At 49.4% G+C, this 21,088-nt stretch overlaps 2 long non-coding RNA genes across 2 annotated transcripts; both read right to left on the reverse strand.

Annotated features, from left to right (window-relative positions):
- Positions 1–1,729: 1,729 nt before the first annotated feature.
- Positions 1,730–8,641, reverse strand: LOC142069061 (uncharacterized). The gene is made up of 2 exons (XR_012664935.1): positions 8,032–8,641; positions 1,730–3,255 (listed from the first exon to the last, which is right to left on the reverse strand). It is a non-coding gene; the product is annotated as an uncharacterized LOC142069061 (long non-coding RNA).
- Positions 8,642–13,326: 4,685 nt separating this feature from the next.
- LOC142069062 (uncharacterized) lies at positions 13,327–19,118 on the reverse strand. Its single transcript, XR_012664936.1, has 3 exons — positions 18,860–19,118; positions 17,822–17,925; positions 13,327–16,177 (listed from the first exon to the last, which is right to left on the reverse strand). It is a non-coding gene; the product is annotated as an uncharacterized LOC142069062 (long non-coding RNA).
- Positions 19,119–21,088: the final 1,970 nt, after the last annotated feature.

Below are 21,088 nucleotides of genomic sequence, written 5' to 3' on the forward strand. Positions count from 1 at the left end.
GCTGGTGCTGGTAGGGAGGTATGGGGAGGTGGGGATTTCACAGCAACTTAACTAATACACTGAAATGTTTCCATCAACATTTTGTGCTAGGGAAAATTGGGTGTTCGATTCAAGACAATTTTTTGTGGAAAGTGTCATTTTAAAAGGAAAAAATCAATTTTTTGTTGGAAAATTCAAAAACCAAAAATGGTTTGGATGATGTGGGGGTTTTTGTTTTGCTTTTTCCCCAATTTGGGACTAACTGTTTTCCGGTGCTGGTAGAAGGTTTTGGCGGGCTTGGCCATTCTTGGCAGAAGTTTTTCATGATCTTGCTCTCCTGGATGGGGAGAAAAGCTTGAAAAGGTGACCCCCCCCCGCAAAAGGCTCCAACACCAGGAGCTGGAGAACAGAACCCCAACTTGTTGGCTTAAAACCAACAAGACTTTAAAAACAATCGTTTTTCAGGGGGGCTCTGACTTGTGATTTTTTTTTTTTGGTCACTTGCAATTGGCCACGTGGGATAGAACCAGCTTGGGCAGGATCCAGATGTTAGCCCATCTAGAGAGGCCTGGCAGTGGCTCATACACAGCGGCTGTGGGAGTTAGGGACAGGAGAGTGATTTTCTGAAATTACACCTAGCAAGGGAAGGAGCTGGGGAAATGCAGTATACCCTGAGGAATCAGGGACGCTCGGGGGAGGCCACAATGACGCTGCTCAGGAGTTTTGCTCTGACACGCTCAGCCCTCGTGGAACAGAGCCCCCGGCCTTCCCCTCCACGGGCACTGACTTATTTTTCCCCGTAGATGCTCCACCCCTGTTCGGCCCTTAGCCCCCACTCTTCTTTCACCTCTTTCGCAGGGCACCAACTCCTCACCGCGCTCTTCATCCTTGTATCTCTCCAAAGCCAGCCAGCCAGAGCGGGGTGGCACCTCCTCCCACCCCACAAGGACCCCTTGCTGCAGCTGTCATGAGTAAGTATCGGGGAGTGAACCCCTCTGCTAGGGCTCCCCCAGGCTGGGATCTCGGTGTCTGGGGGCGGGGGGGATTTGCTGGGGGGTGTCTCTGTTCTGCGCTCTCCCAGCTCCGCTCTTCTTTCTCTGTTAACCCTGCTGGGGTGGAAGCCACCTTCCAGCTCTCCGCTGACCTGCCTGTGCCCCTCTCCTCTCTCTGCCAGGCCTCTGCCTTCACTGGGAGCTCTCGCTGGGGTGGGGCTGCTGCGGACTCTGCTCTGAGCTCTGCCTGCGTATGGGGGAGCTGCACTGGAGCCCCTGGAGGGGTCAGGGACCGTAGGGAGAGCCAGCATCTCGCAGGGGTTCCTATTTCACACCGATCTCTGCACCATTGCTGCACCCAGGGCCCACTGCGCTGGGAGAACCATTGAGGGCCTGACTCCGGGGGGTGGCTTTGCCAGGAGCTGCGTCCTCCAAGAATTGGCCCAGAGATGTCTGGAAACTAGGCCACGGTCTGAGATTGACTTGTTTATTCTGATACCTGTTGCTCCCAGGCTTCCCCCAGCTGCTCTTGGCCAGCGGATGCAGCTCTTTGTCCCCATCTAGTGGCCACATCCCAGCTTTTCGCTCCCTCTTGCTTTTCTGTCAGTGAGCTCAGCAGTAGGCAAGGCGCTGTAGAAGACACTGTGAGGGGAGGAGAATTAAATTCATGGAGGTGTTGCCGGCACCCAGTGCCAGAGGCGAACAACAGCAGGGGGGGTTTGTTACCCGGTATGCGTCACTTAATAATCACAACGGGGTGGAGAAGCAGAAAAGTTTATTTGCAGCTGCAAACAAGGTACAGGGGGAATAGAATTTTAAATTTTGCACATTTGAGCAGGTCATTACACACACTTTTATATTCCTTAATGCGACTGCACTACACATTAGGTAATTAAAACTTTGCACAAATATTTTGCTTTTTTTATATGGGTTACAACAATGTTTATTTTTTGCAACTTTTAACAAGCATTTTTAGCAACTTAAACGACCAGCACATCTTGTTTGGCCTTGTAGCTGTTTTTTCTATTATTTTTAACTTGGCGCAAGCAAACTTTACACTATGAGGCATTATATGCGGCTGCAACATTGTTTTAAGAGCAAAAGAGCTTACTCAAACCAGCCAGGCCTGAATTTTATTAAGGGGGGTTGAGAAGAAGCTCTTAGGGCTTTCGCAGGGAGACTTTTTTGACCTTTATGGCCTTTTATTTTTTTAATTTAACTAGTGGCCATGCCCTGGGGTTTTTAACAATTTTTTTTTGAGAATATTTATTTTTATTGCTTGAGGTTTTTTATTTTTATTTACTTACTAGCGGGCTATGCATAAAATTAAATTTTTTAAAACTATGCAAAATAGGCATTTTTACCAGGACTATATATAACATAGTAAATATAACATGATTCACACAGGAAAAAAAACTTAAATAATAGGCTAAAGAACTTATTTAGCTCCGGGGAAAGGCTTCAGCTTAGCTAATTTTCTCTGGTTTGCTGATGAATGCTCTTTGCTAGCTGCTTTAGGCGTTGGAAATCAGCTTTTACGGATGGCTCTGCATCTGCTATATTAAAGCAACACATGCTTGCAAACTCCTGGCATAGGTGACCATGGCGTAGAAGTAAATAGTCTACAGCCAGCCTGTTCTGTAGCACACCCTGACGTACTTCCCCGAACTCATGTGAGAGTTGGGCCAGGACAGTTGAGTTTAAATTAATGGCCTTTGCCACTGTGCAGGCAAGGTGCTCTACTGCGTGGTAATTATGCACCACAAGCCCAGGGATACTAACTAAAGAAAAGGCCAGAGCTGCTGCCTTAGTCTCTGAGAATAAGGTTCTCTGAGAACGACGTTGCGTTCACTGCACTCTGGGCCAGTGCCAGCCAGGTATTTACGGGTACAATGCTTGAAACAGCAGTACCGGTTAGGCACATGGCTAAGAGGGGGAATAAAATATACTTTTTTATTTATTTTTTTGCTTTTTTTGGTGGGCTGCTGTTTAAATAGTAATTTTAGTCTAAGATCTTCACTGGAGGGGGCTGAACGCACGGTCTACCTTTTAGCCGGGGGGGCGGGGGGGGGGTTTTGACACTTCTTTCAGCTGGGTATAATGAAACTAATTCTTGTGTCCCTCGACCTTTGCTGCCGTGTGGGAGACCAGCAGGACGGTATAGGGTCCCTTCCACTTTTTCTGGAGGGGCTCGTCTTTCTAGGTACGTACGAGCACTGAATCACCAGGCTGCAGGGAGTGGATGGGTGAGTCCAAGGGTAGAGGCTGGGAATCCTTAGTATACCTGTGAAGAGACAAAAGAACAGCAGATAGGAAACACATATACTGAGAGAGATACTTGTTTTTTAATTTTTACTTTTTTTTTGACATAAGCGGTGTACTATTTATAGGCCATGTTTTTTTAAACATAATTTTAAAGGGACTGAGCTTTAATTTACCCTTCGGGAGAGCACGGCTGCGGAGCAGAACTAGGGGCAGGGCATCAGGCCACCGTAGGGAGGCCTCCTGGCATACTTTCGAGAGATGTCGCTTAAGGGTCTGATTGATCCACTTCACTACCCCACTGGCTTGCGGTCTCCAGGGTGTATGGAGTTTTCAGGGAATCTGTAAGGTGTCTGAGATGCTTTGGACGATTTTTGACGTGAAGTGTGTTTTATTGTCAGATTTTATTCACTGGGGAAGTCCAAAGGGAGGAATAATCTTTTTAACAAACTTGAGAGCCACTGTCCTGGCAGTGCAATTGCGACATGGAAAGGCTTCTGACCATCTGCTGAATCCATTTACTATGACAAGGAGATACTTGAACTTTTGGGTGCGGGGAAACTTAGCAAAGTCTATTTGCCACACCCGTCCGGGGCCTGGAGTGGGTTCCAGGGCGGCTGGTGGTACTGGGTGTCCTGATTGGGGGTTATTCTTTTGACAGACTAGGCATTTTGTTTGTACTTGGGCAGCTAGGGCTCTGAGTCTGGAGGTTATGAAGTACTTTTTTATTACTTGGATAAGTGCCTCCCTGCCAGCATGAGTGGTTTGATGTAATTTTTGTAATACTGGCAGAATTAGGCCCTTTGGTAAGAGGACTTTCCCTTCCGGCGAATGAAGCCATCCCTCCTTTTCCTGGAGACCAAGTTTGTCAGCTAGCTGTTTCTCCTCCCCAGAATACTGAGGGGTCGGGAGCTTCCCCACTGATGGGATAAGGGCATGCATATAGGTGTTTTTAGTCTGAGGGAACATCAGGGTGGCAGCATGCTTTGCCTCTTTATCTGCCCTGGCATTACCCCTGGTCACATCTTGATCCTCCCTCTGATGGGCCTTATAGTGTCCCACTGCCACTTCCAAAGGGAGTTGCACTGCCTCTAGAAGCCGGAGGATTTGGGGCCCGTACTTGACTGGGGAGCCTTGGGCTGTCAGCATTCCCCTCTGCTTCCACAGGCCAGCAGGAGCATGCAGCACCCCAAAAGCATATTTGGAATCAGTGAAAATATTGACCTGGGTTTTTTTTGGACAGTTCGAGTGCACGGGTCAGGGCCACTAGCTCAGCCAACTGGGCAGAGGTCCCAGCGGGCAAACTTTCAGCTTCCACGGTGTCACTGAGGGTTACAATAGCATAACCCGCCGTTTTTTGCTCATTTATTACCATGCTGCTACTATCAGTGTACCACTCATAATCTGCATTTGGGAGGGGCACATCCTTCAAGTCCGGGCGGCTAGAATATTGGGCATCTATGATTTTTAAACAGTCATGTTTCTGTTTCTCAGTTTTTGGTAAGAGGGTGGCAGGGTTAAGGGATGGACAAGGCTGCAGCGTGACCTCAGGGTTCTCTAAGAGCTTTGCTTGGTATCTTGCCATACGCGCTTGTGTGAGCCAGAGGCCGCCCTAACATCCAGTAAAGCACGTACCATGTGTGGTGTAAAAACATGTATTGTTCCCCCTAGTGTCAGTTTCTCTGCTTCTGCCAGGGTCAGGGCAGTGGCTGCCACTGCCCGCAGGCACGCTGGCTAGCCCTTGGCTACTTGGTCCAGTTATTTCGAAAAATATGCCACCGGACGTTTTCATGCTCCTAGCAGCTGTGTGAGTACTTCCAGGGCCACCTCCTTTCGTTCATGTACATACAACTGAAATGGCTTGGAGAGATCTGGCAGACCTAGAGCCGGGGCTTCCATTTGCTTGTTGTTTAGGATTTTAAATGCCCTGTCAGCCTCTGGTGTCCAATGAAAGGGGTCATGGTCTGCTCCTTTTACACAGTCATACAGGGGTCTAGCCTATAGTTCAGACTCTGGGATTTATATTCTACAGAAGCCTGCCATCCCCAGAAATGCTCTGAGCCGCTTGCGATTACTCGGGATAGGAACTTGGCATATGGCTTTTATTTTTTTATTTGAAAGCTGGCGTTCCCCCTGCTGTAAGTAGAACCCGAGGTACTGTACCTGCGGGAGAGCAATCTGAGCCTGACTTCGTGCTACCCGATATCCTTGAAGTCCCACAAAATTCAGGAGACTCACGGTGGCTTTAAGGCCGGGAGTTAAGCCTACAGTGGCAATTAACAGATCATCTATGTATTGCAAAAGGAGGGCTTCTTTATTATCCCACTCCTCTAGTCCCTGGCTAGAGCCTGGCCAAAGAGGGTGGGGGAATTTTTAAACCCCTGGGCTAACACTGTCCAGCAAAGTTGCTTTTTAACTCTGTTCCGGTCCTCCCATTCGAAGGAGAAAATCTCCTGTGCTGAGGTGTCAACTGGGATGGCAAAAAAAGCATCTTTTAAATCAAGAACTGGAAAATGGGTATACTGTTCCCCTATAGAAGCCAATAGGGTACAGGGGTTAGGGACAAGAAGGTGCAGAGTCTTAACCCATTCATTAACTGCCCTTAGGTCTTGTAGCAGCCGGTACGTGCCATCAGGTTTCTGTACGGGTAAAATGGGACTGTTCCAGGCTGACTGACATTCCCGGAGAATACCGTACGTTAGAAATCGATCTATGGTTTCCTGTAACCCCATTTTGGCTTCCTTCTTGATTGGCTATTGCTTTACCCGCACCGGGCCTTTCCCGGGTATGAGCTGGACATGAATGGGGGTTTGGTGAGTAGCTTTTCCTGGGATCCCTGATGCCCACACAAGGGGATACACTTGGACTTCCCACTGGTCCCATTTTGGGGCTTGCATAGCCGAGGGTTCAACTGCAAGGGTCATAATCTATGCATTTTCAGGGGGTAAGGTAAGGGTTATTTCATCTGGAGTAAAATGCAGGGTGGCACCTAGGCGACACAGCAGGTCCCATCCCAGCAACGGTGTTGGGCATTCAGGGAGCTATACCAGCTTATGGGATATGGTTTTGTTTCCCAAAGCACGTTCTGCTGGGGCATACACTAGGCACTTGGTATCTTTGCCCGTGGCTCCTGTGACAGTGAGGGAGTCTGCTACTGGCAACTGAAGCGGTTGATTTACAGCAGTTCGCGCCGCTCCAGAGTCCACTAAAAAATCTATTTCTTCATTTCCCATCCGTGTTTTTACTCGGGGTTCCGGGGGTTGGAAGATCTGTTTTCCCTGACACCCTTATTTTTGTTTTTTTATCGCCATCATAGAGGTACTTCCCCTTTTCTTTTTGTTTGGGCACTTAGTTTTTTAGTGTCCCTCTTGCCGACACAAGGCACACTGATTGCGCCCCAGTCGTCTTTTTCGCAGGCCTGGACCTCCGTGTCCACGGCCCCCTTTTTTTTGTTTACTTTCCTTCGTGCCTGCCTGCACTGCCGCTACCATTAATTTTACTTGCTTTTTTTTTTTACTTTTTTTCAACTATGCACTTGATTTGATGCTTCCAAAATCTGTGCCATGGTCATACTTATCAAATCCTCCTTTTTCTGTAGCTTTCTCTTAATGTCGGGGGCTGCCCTGCTTGTAAATACTCCTTTAATAATTGCCTCAGTTTGTGGATTATTAGGATCTGCATTGGTATATTGTTGGATCGTGTTTCGAATGCGCTGCAAAAAAGCTGCAGGGCTTTCCTTTGGATCCTGCACTACCTTCTATGGTTTAGTTTAATTATTCTGTCTGACAGCTGCGTGACGGAGTCTATACAGTAGCAGCTCCTTATAGGAGGTGAGGTGGGTCATAGCCTGATTGTCATTTGGGTCCCACCTAGGATTTTTTATAGGAACTTGATTATCTGGGATTGGGACATTGTTATGGTCTTGGTCATCTCGCCTTTTCGCTTTTTTCCTTGCTTTAGCTATGACCTGTTCTTGTTTAACCTCAGTCAATAATGTTTGCAGAAGGACATTACAATCATCCCAGCCTGGCTTGTAGCTGCTAAGACATCCCTCAAAAACCGATACCAACTTGCTTGGGTTGATAGAAAATTCTCCAACCTGTGGTTTGAAAGCGGCCAGGTCCATAGGATTAAAAGGTGCATGAGTATAGAACTGCATGGTAAGAGCTTGTCCTTTCTATTGCATTAGGGGCGATTTTAGTCTTGGTAAGTAACGGGTATAATCCAGCAGATGGAGCCTGAACCTCACTATGAGCTTCACTAGGAATCTTACTTTGAGCCTTGCTCTGTGTGGGTGTAGGGGCCGAAGGAGCCTCGCTCTATGTGGGTGTAGGGGCCGAAGGAGACACTGGATCTGCCATTACATTTGGGGTGGAGATCCGGGGACTGACATTAATTGCTACAGGGCCAATCGGGGTTAAATTACAGCATTGTAAAATATCAGTACGAGACTATAAGGTTATAAACAAGTAAGCATACGAATGCTTATTCTACTTCGCCATTCGCTGACAGAACAGGAGTAACTGGAGGATTGTATTATGATTTAGTGATCCTCTGGGAGGCCACTGTTCTTGGTCCTCTAATTGGTACTGAGGCCAGTCAACCGTACAAAATCGCTTCAATTTACCCTTAGTCATTGGATCTGATCCAAATATCTTCCAATTTACTAAAATACACTCTAGGGGCGTGCATCGTACCGTACCTCCCGTGCTCTGTTCCTGTCCCATACCTACAGGGTAACTGTGGGCGTCCCCAGGTTCCAACAGAGCATATAATCCGGATTTCAAAAGGTTCCTACCTTATCCAAGGGACTGGTTCCCCAACATCGCCCGCAGCTGCTCCTCCCCTATATCCAAGGAACCGGTTCCTCACCGTCTCCCACAGCTGCTTCTCCACCATGTGAGTGCGTTGCACCGTCGTGCCCTCCGGGGTCGATCAAACTGCGTCTCCTCTGAGGCCCCCAATGAACTCACTGGTGTGTGCTGGGCGTCGGTTGTCGCTGCAATCCTCCACCTCCAGAAGCGATCTGGGCAAGGCTAAATTGCATCCTCGTCACCCCACGTTGGGACTCCAAAAGCTGTTGCCGGCACCCAGTGCCAGAGGCGAACAACAGCAGGGGGGGTTCGTTACCCGGTGTGCGTCACTCAATAATCACAACGGGGTGGGGAAGCAGAAAAGTTTATTTGCAGCTGCAAACAAGGTACAGGGAGAATCTCAAATCCTGCACATCAGAGCAGGTCATTACACACACTTTTATATTCCTTAACGCTACTGCACTACACATCAGCCAATCAAAACTTTGCACAAATACTCTGCCTTTCTTATATGGGTTAGAACAATATTTATTTCCTGCAACCTCTAACAAGCATTCCTAGCAACTTAAAGAACCAGCACATCCTGTCTGGCCTTGTAGCTCTCTTTCCTATTATCTTTAACTTCGCGTCAGCAAACCTTACACTATGGGGCATTGTCTGCGGCTGCAACATTGTTTTAAGAGCAAAAGAGCTTACTCAAACCAGCCAGGCCTGAATTCTATAAAGGGGGGTTGAGAAGAAGCCCTTAAGCCTTTAGCAGGGAAACCTCCTCGACCCTTATGGCCTTCCATCTCCTCAACTTAACTAGTGGCCATGCCCTGAGGTCTCCAACAGAGGTAAATGGAAAAGGGGATGTAACCAAAGGTAGATGGGGCCAGACTAACCTGAGCTCTTTCTTTGAGCTGAGAACTGGTTGTTTAGAGAAGGGAAATGCAGCAGATCTAATATACTTGGACTTCAGTAAAGCATTTGATACGGTATCACGTGGGAAATTCTTAGCTAAATTAGAGAAGACGGGGATCAGTACAAGAATTGTAAGGCGGGTAAGGAACCAATTAAAGGGGAGAAGTCTGGAAACTGAACTATGGGAACAGAGGGAGGTTCCTAATAGAGTTCTTCAAGGATCTGTTTTGGGATCCATCTTCATTAATCTCTTTATTCATGGTGTTAACCGAAAAAGTAGGAGAGTGATAACAAAACTTACTGATGATTAAAAAGCTGGGAAACATGGTCTGTCCAGAGGGGGTAGAATATTATACAGGAAGATCTGGATGACCTTGAAGACTGGAGTTCCAGAAGAAGGATGACATTTAAAGGTACCAGGTGCAAAATCCTGCACTTAGGGTCTAATAAGAAGAATTTCTTCTTGATGCTGGGGCTCATCAGTTGGAGGCGACAGAGGAGGGGCGAGACCTTGATGTGTTGGTCGATTATACAGTGACTGAGCCACCCATGTGATGTGGCCATGAAAAAGGCAAATGTGATGCTAGGATGCATCAGCTGAGGCACTTCCAGTCGAGACAGAGAAGTACGAAAGTACATGGCCCTGGAGAGCCCTCCTCTAGAATCCTGTGTATGATTCTGATCATTCGAGAAAGATGAATTCAGAGTGAAACAGGTACAGAGAAGAGTTCTCAGGATGATCAGGGAATGGAGGGCCTGTCTCACGAGAGAAGGCTGGGAGAGCTGGGCTGGTTTAGTCTAGCAAAACAAAGGCTGAGAGGGGATCTGATGGCTCTCCATAAATACATCGGGGTAAACAGCAGGGAGGGTGGAGAGCTGTTCTCGCTAAAGGACAATGTAGGCCCAAGAACAAAGGTGAATCAACTGGCCAAGAACAAGTTCAGGCTGGAGATTAGAAAGTTTCTAACCATTTGAGGAGGGAGGTTCTGGAACAGCCTCCCAATAGGGGCAAACTTTATTAGTTTTAAGAGAGCATTGGACACATTTGAGTGTGACTGTATGAGAGGGTTGCTTGTGGGATGGGGGTGGACTGGGCAACCCTGAGGGTCTTGTCTGGTATATGTCTTATGGTCCCAAGTCTCTTGCTTCAGCTGGTCACATGCAGGGGTCAGGAAGAGATTTTCCTCGCCAGTGTATTCTGGGTTGGGCGGAGTGTGTGTAAGGCGGGTAAGGAACAGAAAGGAAGCCCTGCTGGAGCTGCGAATGGGTTTGGCTGGTGTGGGGTTGCAATTGGCGTGTTACTAATGAACGGTGAAGCCTTGAGTTATGGAGCTCACTCAAAGTGAGTGCCAAGGAAACCCGCACACCGCCCCGCTGTGTATCCTGTATCTGCCACAGAAGGAGTGAAGAGAATCAAGAGAGCTGTCTGGGGTGACCTAAGGCCAGAACCGCAGGGGGCTCTGGGGTGGGACTGAGGAGTATTGACAAAACTGGGCTAGCAGGGAGCTGCTGGTCGGGATTGAGGGGCATGAGATCTTTGTCTACAGTGAAATGGTTGTCCAATTTGGTTCCTAGTTTGATGTTTTTGCCTTCATCCCTCCACCTGCATGAGCAGCACAAACCTCTGTGCACTTGGCCTCTAACCCAGCCGCGGGGCTCTGTGCTTGTAGATTTCAACCATGCTTCGTACTTTGCTGTGAATATCACATTGCAGCTGCCAATGGGAGATGCTGCCAGGGATTTCTATGGAGCAGCAGATAGCCCAAAAGCCAGGGCTCCGACGGAGCCCCAGGACGACCCTGACAGCAGCGACATGGAGGAGATGGAGGTGGAGGAGATGGGAGAATGGGAGAGCGAGGAGATGGATGTGGATTAGAACATCTGGGATTTGAGAAGTGCTGGGTGTGCATATGGCACCATACGATGCACCCACACGAGAGGGGCTTCCTCACCTCTCACTGTTTAGAGAGCTAGGCATCTCAGGGGTTCTCTTATATATATTTTATTATTCCTTTCTTCTTTGCACTTACACACTTTGAGCAGATTTAGGAATGAATGAATGTTCCGTTTCCAGTGGTGTCTTCATGCCAACAGCTCTGGGATTCGGACACGATACGGGAACAGTAGGGTAACGTGCATCAAATCTCTTCAATCCAGACAGCGTGATCAGCATGGGCAGCAGGTGTCATGGGGCTGTGGGCACTGAGGTTGCAGTGCCCTGGGGCTGGGGTCTCGCCCCCCGACCTCTGCCATCCAGTGCTGGGGCTGTGGGCTGTGGTGATGGTGCTTTGGGCTCCTGCGGGGGAGAGGTAGGTAGAAGGGGAGGGAGGGGGGCAGAAGGGGAGTGGCGGGACCTCAGGCACAAGGGGAAGGGCCAGGGGCTAGGCTTCCTGGGTAGCCAACTCACTGGCAGCCCGTGCTGATCGGAGAGTAGACAAATGATCGTCAGGCTTTGTGCTGACCAGGTCTAAGTCAGAGCAGCCTTGGGGCTGCTCTAATGTACATTCCGCTCCACATAGGCCCGGCTAAGATGAGAATAGCTGTACTACAATGCCTTCTGGCCATGGGAAGCAGGGCAGTTGAGGCCTTTCCACCAGCCAGGGAAGCCTCTATCTGCAGGTATCCTCTGAGGGTATTGACCCTGTGACATTGCACTTCATAAGCTTTATAAAAATGTTTAAGTGTGAATACGATGTAACTGGAATATGCTTTATGCAAAAGGTCTCTATAAGTTTTGTAATTAGACCTTACAAATCTACTGAGTGTGTTCATCCTATTTGGATGAATGTGTCATTCTTGTATCTGAAATTTGGAAAATGAGATATCCCTCTGAGGTCCTACTGTAGTTATGCAAAGTGTGGGCCATTAATGGTGGCTTAGAATCTTGATGGCTCCCATTAGCTAGGACAACTGACTGTAGATGGCTCTGTTCACCTGCAAGCCTTCACTGCATACGTGCGGGCCAGTCCTGAAAGAATGGAGGGGGGCTCACAGGACATGTGAACATGTCACATGATACTTGAATCCATCTTTAACCTGGTGCTTTTCCATTTAGAAGGAGGGGTGGAAACCCAGAGAGACCGTCAGAGGATTCCCGCCTTGTGCCAAAGATATCAAAGGGGGTGGAACAGAACAAAGGGGGCTGCCAGTCATAAGAAATCCCCGAGTTACCACCTGAGCTGGAACAAGGCTGTACCAGGGGAAAGGATTGGGCCCAGACTGGAGGGAGTCCAGTCTGGGAAAGAAGCTTTTTGGAACATCTCTCAGGGTGAGATTTATCTGTATTCCGTTTCTTAATGTATTAGGCTTAGACTTGCGTGTTTTGTTTTATTTTTCCTGGTAACTTATTTGTTCTGTCTGTTATTACTTGAAACCATTTAAATCCTACTTTTTATATTTAATGAAATCACTTTTGTTTATTAATTTACCCAGAGTAAGTGATTAATACCTGGGGGAGCAAACAGCTGGGCATCTCTCCCTATCAGTGTTATAGAGGGTGGACAATTTGAGTTTACCCTGTATAAACTTTATACAGAGTAAAACAGATTTATTTGGGGTTTGGATCCCATTGGGAGCTGGGTGCTGGAGACAGGTGACCTGCTGAGCAGTTTTGGGTTCAAGTCTGCAGCGTTGGGGGTGTGGCCCAGACCTGGGTCTGTGTTTGCAGCTGGCAAGCATGTCTGGCTCAACAAGGCAGGGTTCTGGAGTCCCAAGCTGGACGGGAAAATGGGCTCAGAGGCAAATTCAGCACGTCAGGTGACAGACAGGGCATTGCAGGTGTTCTCCTCACCCTGGTTGAATGCCTTGTGCGGGTTGCACCTGGGGGGTGCAGGGGTGGAATGAGCCGGGGACGGCTGCCCGTTTGAGTGATCCATAGCAGGCATACGAGGCACTTCTGGGGGAGCCTTGTCCAGGCCTGCCATGGGTCAGCTCTCTCAAACCACCACCCCTGGCAGCGCAAGCCTGACCTTCCAGCCCCCTGCAGGCCTCGCTCTCTGTGTACAGGTTAGCGATAGACACTCCCAAAGCCTCTGAGCGTCCCTCGGGAGTGCTCAGCCCGTTCCCCGGAGCACACGCAGAACTGTGACTCTAATCCCACAGGCGCGGTCCACAGCAGCTTGTAAGATTCAGTTCAGGCCAACCACTCTATTGAGAACCCAGCACTTAGATATACAGAAAACAGGAATGAGTTTATTATCAAAGAACAGAGATGCAAGCGAGAGTGAATAAATACTGGTAACACCCATTGTTTCATGTTCTGTGTGTATATAAATCTCCCCATTGTATTTTCCACTGAATGCATCCGATGAAGGGAGCTGTAGCTCACGAAAGCTTATGCTCAAATAAATTGGTTAGTCTCTAAGGTGCCACAAGTCCTCCTGTTCTTTTTGCAAATACTGGAAAGTAATGGTTACATAGGATTTTGTTTTCTAACACTTTCGAGAGCCGGGGTTCTCACAAATTTTTGGCAGCCTCAGAATGAGGCTCTGACAATACTGAACTAACTGTAGGAAAAACAAATAAATAAATTACATGTGCATATTTACATAGGGATTTTTTGCAGACTCAATAATAAATATAAGGTACAGTTGTGTCTTTTCTTTACTGGACCTAAACACAGAACAAACCAGTGCTTTGCACAGTCTTGTCTTTTTTGTTGTTCTTTTGCTTTTTTGGTCAAAGGTGGACGGCTGTACAACAATTCTGAACTAAATTTAAAAATGCTTTACATAATAGAAAGGATAATGACTAATAATGAAAGAATGTATCTGCCAATATGTCCAAAGTTTCTTTCACAGACAAAAAAACCCAGTCAACGTAGCCCAGTAATAATAATGATAACAGTAACAACAAAGTCTGAGCCGTTGCTGTTGTCTTTTCAGCTTGGTTTTTGCATCATTTAACAGCTTGCGCCTCTGAAGCTCACCGTAGTAATTTGGTTCAACTTCCCTTGCACAAGTGCTGTAGGGACGTTGCACGACATACATTTCAATTTGATGAATTTCTCTCTCACACTGCAACTTGTTCAGAAATGGAATCAGATGGCTTCGGAAACACAGGAAACTGCCTTTCCCCCTGGTGCTGAAGTGTTTCTTTTTCTTTCTATGTTTTGCTTTTCTTAGCAGAAGGTCCCAGAGGAGCCACCTGCTGTCACATTCAAGGTCATTTTCTGGCACTAGATTATCTGAAATACTTTCTGATACCCAGTCACATTTTAACTTTTTCATCTCCCTCCCCACCCCCATGAACAATCGCAACCTGCCCAAACACCACGCAGTGAGATGGCCCATAGCCACTTACAGAGCTACAATAACATGAGATGTAAACACAGTGGTTAGAGGTCTATAAAATCATGAGTAGTGCAGAGAAAGTGACTAAGGAAAAGCTATTTACTTGTTCCCGTAACACAAGAATTAGGGGCCACCAAATGAAATTAATGGGCACCAGGTTTAAAACAAATAAAAGGAAGTTCTTCCTCACACAGCGCACAGTCAACCTGTGGAACTCCTTGCCTGAGGAGGTTGTGAAGGCTACGACTATAACAGGGTTTAAAAGAGAACTGGATAAATTCATGGAAGTTAAGTCCATGAATGGCTATTAGCTAGGATGGGTAAGGAATGGTGTCCCTAGCCTCTGTTTGTCAGAGGGTGGAGATGGATGGCGGGAGACAGATCACTTGATCATTGCCTGTTAGGTTCACTCCCTCTGGGGCACCTGGCGTTGGCCGCTGTCGGCAGACAGGATACTGGGCTGGATGGACCTTTGCTCTGACCCAGTATGGCCGTTCTTATGTTCTTAGCCAAAGAATACACTTTCTGACTTGAAAGAAAACCACACCTATGTAGCTCAGCTCTGCCGGCATGGTACTATTTAAAAGGGAGCGCGCATGAGGATTTATGGCATTTAGAAGACACCTTTAATACTTAACATCTGAGCGATTGTTGGGGCACTTTGGAGGCTCTTGTGGCTGCAAACAATCAGCTGCTGGCTGCATTTGAGAAATGCTGTTCTGGAGTCTAAACGAACAAGGCCTTCCCTTAGCCACATGCTGGGGAAATGAGGTAAGACTCCTTCTCATAAGATCACTCCCTCTCAGCTGCAGAGAAAAGCTTGACAACGTGACCCTGAGTTTAAAAGGTTCAAAAGCAGAAGGCACATACGGAGTTTAAACGAGACACACTTATTGCTTGAGGGCCCCACTGCCTGATTTTGAGATCTTGGCTCGTTCAAGTAGGTGTGAGTTGTGTAAGTGTCACTTCTAGGAGTCTCATTTTGAGCCCCTTTCGAGTGCAGTCTCTTTTCCCATCTGTCAAGGTTCCTTCCCCACTTTGAACTCTAGGGTACAAATGTGGGGACCTGCATGAAAACCTCCTAAGCTTACTTTACCAGCTTAGGTTAAAACTTCCCCAAGGTACAAACTATTTGACCCTTGGACTTCCACTGCCACCACCAAATGTTTAACCGGGTTTCTGGGAAAGTGTTGTTTGGAAACGTCTTTCCCCCCAAAATCCTCCCCAAAACCTTGCACCTCACTTCCTGGGGAAGCTTTGGTAAAAATCCTCACCAATTTGCATAGGTGACCACAGACCCAAGCCCTTGGATCTTAGGGCAATGAAAAAAGCATTCAGTTCTTGAAAAGAAACATTTTAATAGAAGGAACAGTAAAAAGAAAAGGATCACCTCTGTAAGATCAGGACGGTAAATACCTTACAGGGTAATTAGATTCAAAACATAGAGAATCCCTCTAGGCAAAACCTTAGGTTACAAAAAGACACACGGACAGGAATATTCATTCTATTCAGCACAACTTATTTTATCAGCCATTTAAAGAAATCATAAGCTAACGCATATCTAGCTAGATTACTTACTAAGTTCTAAGACTCCATTCCTGTTCTGTCCCTGGCAAAAGCCGCACCCAGACAGACACAGACCCCTTTGATGTTCTCCCTCTTTCCAGCTTTTGAAAGTATCTTGTCTCCTCATTGGTCATTTTGGTCAGGTGCCAGCGAGGTTATCCTAGCTTCTTAACCCTTTACAGGTGAAACGATTTTTCCTCTGGCCAGGAGGGATTTTAAAGGTGTGTACCCTTCCCTTTATATTTATGACACCATCACATACACCTCAGGTTTGCTACAGATCCACCGTCTTCCCATGTAGCACCGTGAGCTGCTGACCCCTTTCTCGTCGTTCAGATACGCGCAGTCACCTCCTCCTCTTAAGTGAAACCTGCAACACAGAAGCCAGGGAGCTGCAGTCAGGGAGAGGCCAGGCATTTCACACCAGTCCCAGCCAGGGGAGCCGTTCTCCACAGTGCAGGCCTGAGTGCGGAGCAGCTACTCTCCCAGCCCCTCAGGAGCAGAGCTCAGGACAGCGGGGGCTTTGCAGAACCGCTGACTGTTCCTGACCCTCTATGCTGAGCAGCCCACAGGGGTGCTGGAGAATGGACAGTCCCCAGCAGGACAGAGAGAATTTGTTAGACTGATTGTCAAAAGGGACCGGCCCTCTAACAAGAGGGGCAGACCATCACCAGAACCAGACGACTGAGCAGGAAAAGCGGGGGACAGGAGGGATCTCGCCTCCTTGAAACACATGGAGCAGAACCAAGATGACACTGAAAGAAGAAATTGCATTCAGGGGTTTCCTTTTCCGTTGATCGATAACTCTTGAGCTTTCCATTGGGGATGGGGGAAAAAGAGAGTGTTGAAGAAGTTCCTTTGTGAAAGCATGTGTTCCTTGTTTGTAACCCTCACGTGACTCTCCCAGAGTTCATCTGGTGTGGAGGGTGGAGCTCTAGGGACAACATGCCTCTCGGGAGATTTGGGAGGGTTCAGCACTGGTTTTGGGTCCTACAGCAGCTGATCTGCAGGGTCCCACATCCTAAGGAGCATACCAGACAGGGAGTCTGTACCCCAGGAGAGTGCCACAGAGGCCCGAACTCAGGACAGTGTCTGGTAGCTCTTCAGACTCAGTGAGGCTGGAAGCAGGTGGGATCCAAAGGTTGGGTCCAATACAGCAGAATGGGGACTGTCCATTGGGGAGCCCTGACCCAGCGCCAAAAGAGCCTGATTTTTCAAAGTACTGAAGTAACCCAGACCAGAGAAGTGGGGGGGTCTCCATCCCCCTCTAATGGCTGGCCTGCAAAAGAGCTTTATCAATCGGGGGGGGGGGGGGTTTCAGTTAAAGAAGTGAATTCTTTCGCGCCTATGGCAGAGGCTCATGCTTCTAGTCCTGAAGTCCCAGGGTTCAAGCAGCGCTGGTTTTGTGATCACACTTGGAGCCCACTGAAACCCATTGCGGGGTGTTGGCTGGGCAGCCATCACTACTGTACCCCGTTCCCGTGGGAGCCCCAGGCGTCCAGCACCTGTGAACCGCAGGCTCCTTTAACATCGGTGCCTTGTTGCGGATTCAGAGGCCTCACCAGCCAAGTCACTCAAACCTGCCGGCTGCAATCCCCAGCGGGACCTGCACCTGCCATGCAGTGCTCGGCATGCTGCCCTCTCTAGCAGCCACTGATAACCTGAGCTCCCTGCTGCCTCCTTTCCCCGGGGGGGGTCAGACACCCCAGGGACCTTGCTGAAGAGGGCTGGGGGAGAACAGCGAGTGTCCCAGCTGAAATCCCAGCGCGCTGCGAGGGCATCTCTGGCTGTGGCGGGCTCTGTCTCCGGCCCAGCTCCGTGCTGCGGGGAGGAGCCGAGAGTTCAGGGACACGCCGGCTCCCATCGGTCTCCGATACACGCAGGACGCGAACGGACCAGGGTCGTGTCTGGTTGTTTCACTAGCACTGAGTGGTGGATCTACCTGAGCTCAAACAGCTCAGACACCAGAATCCCAAGCCCAGGGGATTAGTCCAGAGGGGCGAGAGAGACTCACAGGTGGTTGAATTTGGTGCTGTTGGTCCATTTCCAGGGCTGACCCTGCTCCCTCTGGAGGCCGATCCAGTGGTCCTGGACACCCTTATGGCGCAGCAGGAACGCCTTCAAGAAAGCCGAGGGACAGCAGGTATCAGCCCCAGCTCCGGTGCTTCCCCACCCCCACCCCTCCAGGGCTCTGTGCCGCAGAGAATCCCAGTCTCATATTCATAGAGTGTCAGGGTTGGAAGGGACCTCAGAAGATCTTCTAGTCCCACCCCCATCCCCAATTAAATCATCCAACAGATATTTGCCCCATATCCCTAAATGGCCCCCTCAAGAATTGAACTCACAACCCTGGGTTTAGCAGGCCATTGCTCAAACCACTGAGCTATCCCTCCCCCCATATTGAAGAGTACTCAGTTTATTTTGGGGGGGGGGGCTGTTCCCCTGCCTTTTGCAAAGTACAAGATCACCCAGGCAGTATTAACCCTCCCCCTGCACAGAGCAGCCCCACCCCTGTGATCCCAGTCACCCACACCCCAAGTCCCCCTGGGCTGGGGGCAGCTGCTGGGTCTGAGCTCTCTGCAGAGACCTCTCTTCTCACAGATCAGCCCCCGCTCACCACAGCAAGGCAGGAGGAGGGAGCGAGTCAAGCTGAAGTGGGAGCGGTCAATGTGAGAGGATCCCCTCCTCCCCCCCTCCTCAGCTGGCTGCTCCTTTCCCATCCCCACAACAGGAGCACTGGCTGGGTTCTCAGTCCCACTCCCGCAGCCAGCAGGCCAGGAGCTGCCTGAGCCAGCCCTGCCCTAGACAGAAACTGTCTCCCTATTTGGGGAGGGGGGCAGGTGAGAATGGGCAATCCCTGTGATCACACACAGACAGTAGGGCCCTGGGCCCAGCCAGGGCTGGCGTTCAGCAGCTGGAAGTTCATTCACTCTGGCCTCCCAGCATGGGAGGGCTCAGAGCTGCTCCTCACCCCATGGGGCAGAGCCCAGGTCCTACTGCAGCAGCCACCACTATGCCAAGATCAGTGTATGGCAATTCGAGAGTCTCTCACCATTTCCTGCTCACTCCAGCCAGGGAGGCACCCGGTGCACAGCAGCGGCTCCGGCTGTTGGTCCAGCTCCCTTCCGTCTCTGAGAAATAGTAGCATTTCCCTCGGTATCCCATCTAGCCGTCTGGGCACGAGGGGCCAGCAGGGGGGCACAGATCAGCTGATGAAAGCTGAGATGTCAGCACTGAGAATGAGACAGTCACATGGAGGGTAAGAGTTACACCTAGAATTGGGCATTTGACTGGTACAAAAATTGGTCAACTGACCAGTCAAAACTGTCAAAGAGTAGTCAGATATTTTAAAATACCAATTTATCAGAATTGGTTACCTCCCGCCAGGAACAAAAAAGAGCAAGACGTCATTCTCTCCAGTAGGTTTAGCTTTCGATAGATACGGATCTACCTAATTTTTTTTTAAAAAATGTACTTCACTGAGTTATTTTAGCTCAGAAAAAAAAGGCAAAACAATGAAACCAGGTTCCAGAAAACACAAGTGAGAACTTGGGAACTTTCATGCAGGGACATGAAAGCCACAATGGGGCGCCAGAAACCACAGCAACCGGAAGTGACCTGTTGCACTGTGGGCCAGGAATGATGGAACTTAATTCACCTCCTACCTGCAGACTTTTCTCTCCCCAAACACAGCAGCAAGAAAGGCACTTTCTGGAAGCCCTCACGGCAGTGTAACCCTTTCAGAGCCATGAAAGAGCAGCAGTGGGGTCACCCATAAGTGACACCAAAGAGGATTTGAAAGGCCTGTCTAGTTGAGAGGAGTCGGACTCAAACCCCTCCAGATGTTTTCGAGCACGTCACTTTTGTTTGCACCACAGTAATTTGGTAGCTGGTTTTCAAGCCTTCTCATGTGGCTGGCGCTCAGCGAGGAACAGACACTCTAAGTCTGGAAGAGTTAGGAAACGTGGCAGCGGTGATCAGAAAACGAGCATGTGTTCGCCTCACGCACAAGGCATGTCTGACCCTGTAGATTTAACTGTCCAGTGCACGGTAGCCCACACCCCTGCCCTACTGAACTGAGCAGAGAAGTCAGTGACTAACAGTTGATGGCACAGGCTGTCTCCACCATCCATCTCCAGGTCAGATGCCACATGTTCTGCAGAGCTCCCTGCACCTGCAGGTGTGTAACCAACCCTAAGCTCACAGATTCCCACCTTACACAGTGAGAGCCAATGCTGCCCATTGCAATAGCCTGCCATTACAGCAGGGAGCTGGGATTCAGGGTCCATCTGTATCAGAGCAAGCTGCACCAGTATAATCACAGTGACGCAGTGACATCAGGGCAAACACCTCCTGGAGATTCCCTGGAGCAGTGCGGCTCGCTCTGGTAACTTCCTGCAGCAAACTGCACCAAGGCAAGCTCCTTTGTGCACCAGTGCAGTGCGTCTGCTTTAGTGGTTTGCACCAATTCAACTGCACGGATGTCATGACATCGGCACAGAGGATTCCTAATGCAGACAGACCTGGATTCAATCCCCTCTGCCAGCTGCTAAACCCTCCTGGGGCCCAGTGATCAGATCCCAGGGCAGTACAGAAATCCCATCCCCAACAGTCTCCAGCACGCCCTGCCCCCGACGACGGGGGATACAGCAGGGTTCATGTTCACGGCAAACAGACGCCCTCTGCACGAGCACACGCTGTCTGGGCAGCCCGGGGGTGTGAATGGTGCTAAGGGACCCTTCATGGCCAAGCTCAGCGATTGGGGGGTTTCCACACTGCGCTGGTGGAGGGGTCTCGACTGACTTCTACGGCTCATTTCAGTAACACTGCAGCACCTGCCGCCTGGCCACAGGCGTGATCTGAATATCCAGGAAGGCCAGGCTGGTAACCTCAGAGCAACACAGGGAAGGCAAAGGGCTCAGGGATGCGCTGCACCCTGTCCCATTGGACACCCTGGACAGGGACTGTTTCATGGCGCATGGCAAAGGCGACTTGGGTCCAAAGTGCTCAGAGATGGGCTGAGGGGCTAATGTCAGTCAGATCGTCCCAACACAGAGAGTGCCCAGGTGCAGGGGTCTGGGAGGGAGCAGGAGGAGGGTCGGGGAGGAAGATCCCCCAGGAATCCTCTGTCCCAGGGGCAGAAGCCAGACAGGCCGGGAGGAGAGAGTGAGCGTGGTAGGTCACGGGGGAATGGGATGCACGGAGATCGTAGATGGAGGGGAAGGGAGCGGGGCAGAAGCTGGGAACTCACCTGCCAGAGCAATGATGGCAGCGATGAAAG

The sequence above is a fragment of the Caretta caretta genome, chromosome 14 (assembly GCF_965140235.1).
Source record: "Caretta caretta isolate rCarCar2 chromosome 14, rCarCar1.hap1, whole genome shotgun sequence".
Lineage (NCBI taxonomy): Eukaryota > Metazoa > Chordata > Testudines > Cheloniidae > Caretta > Caretta caretta.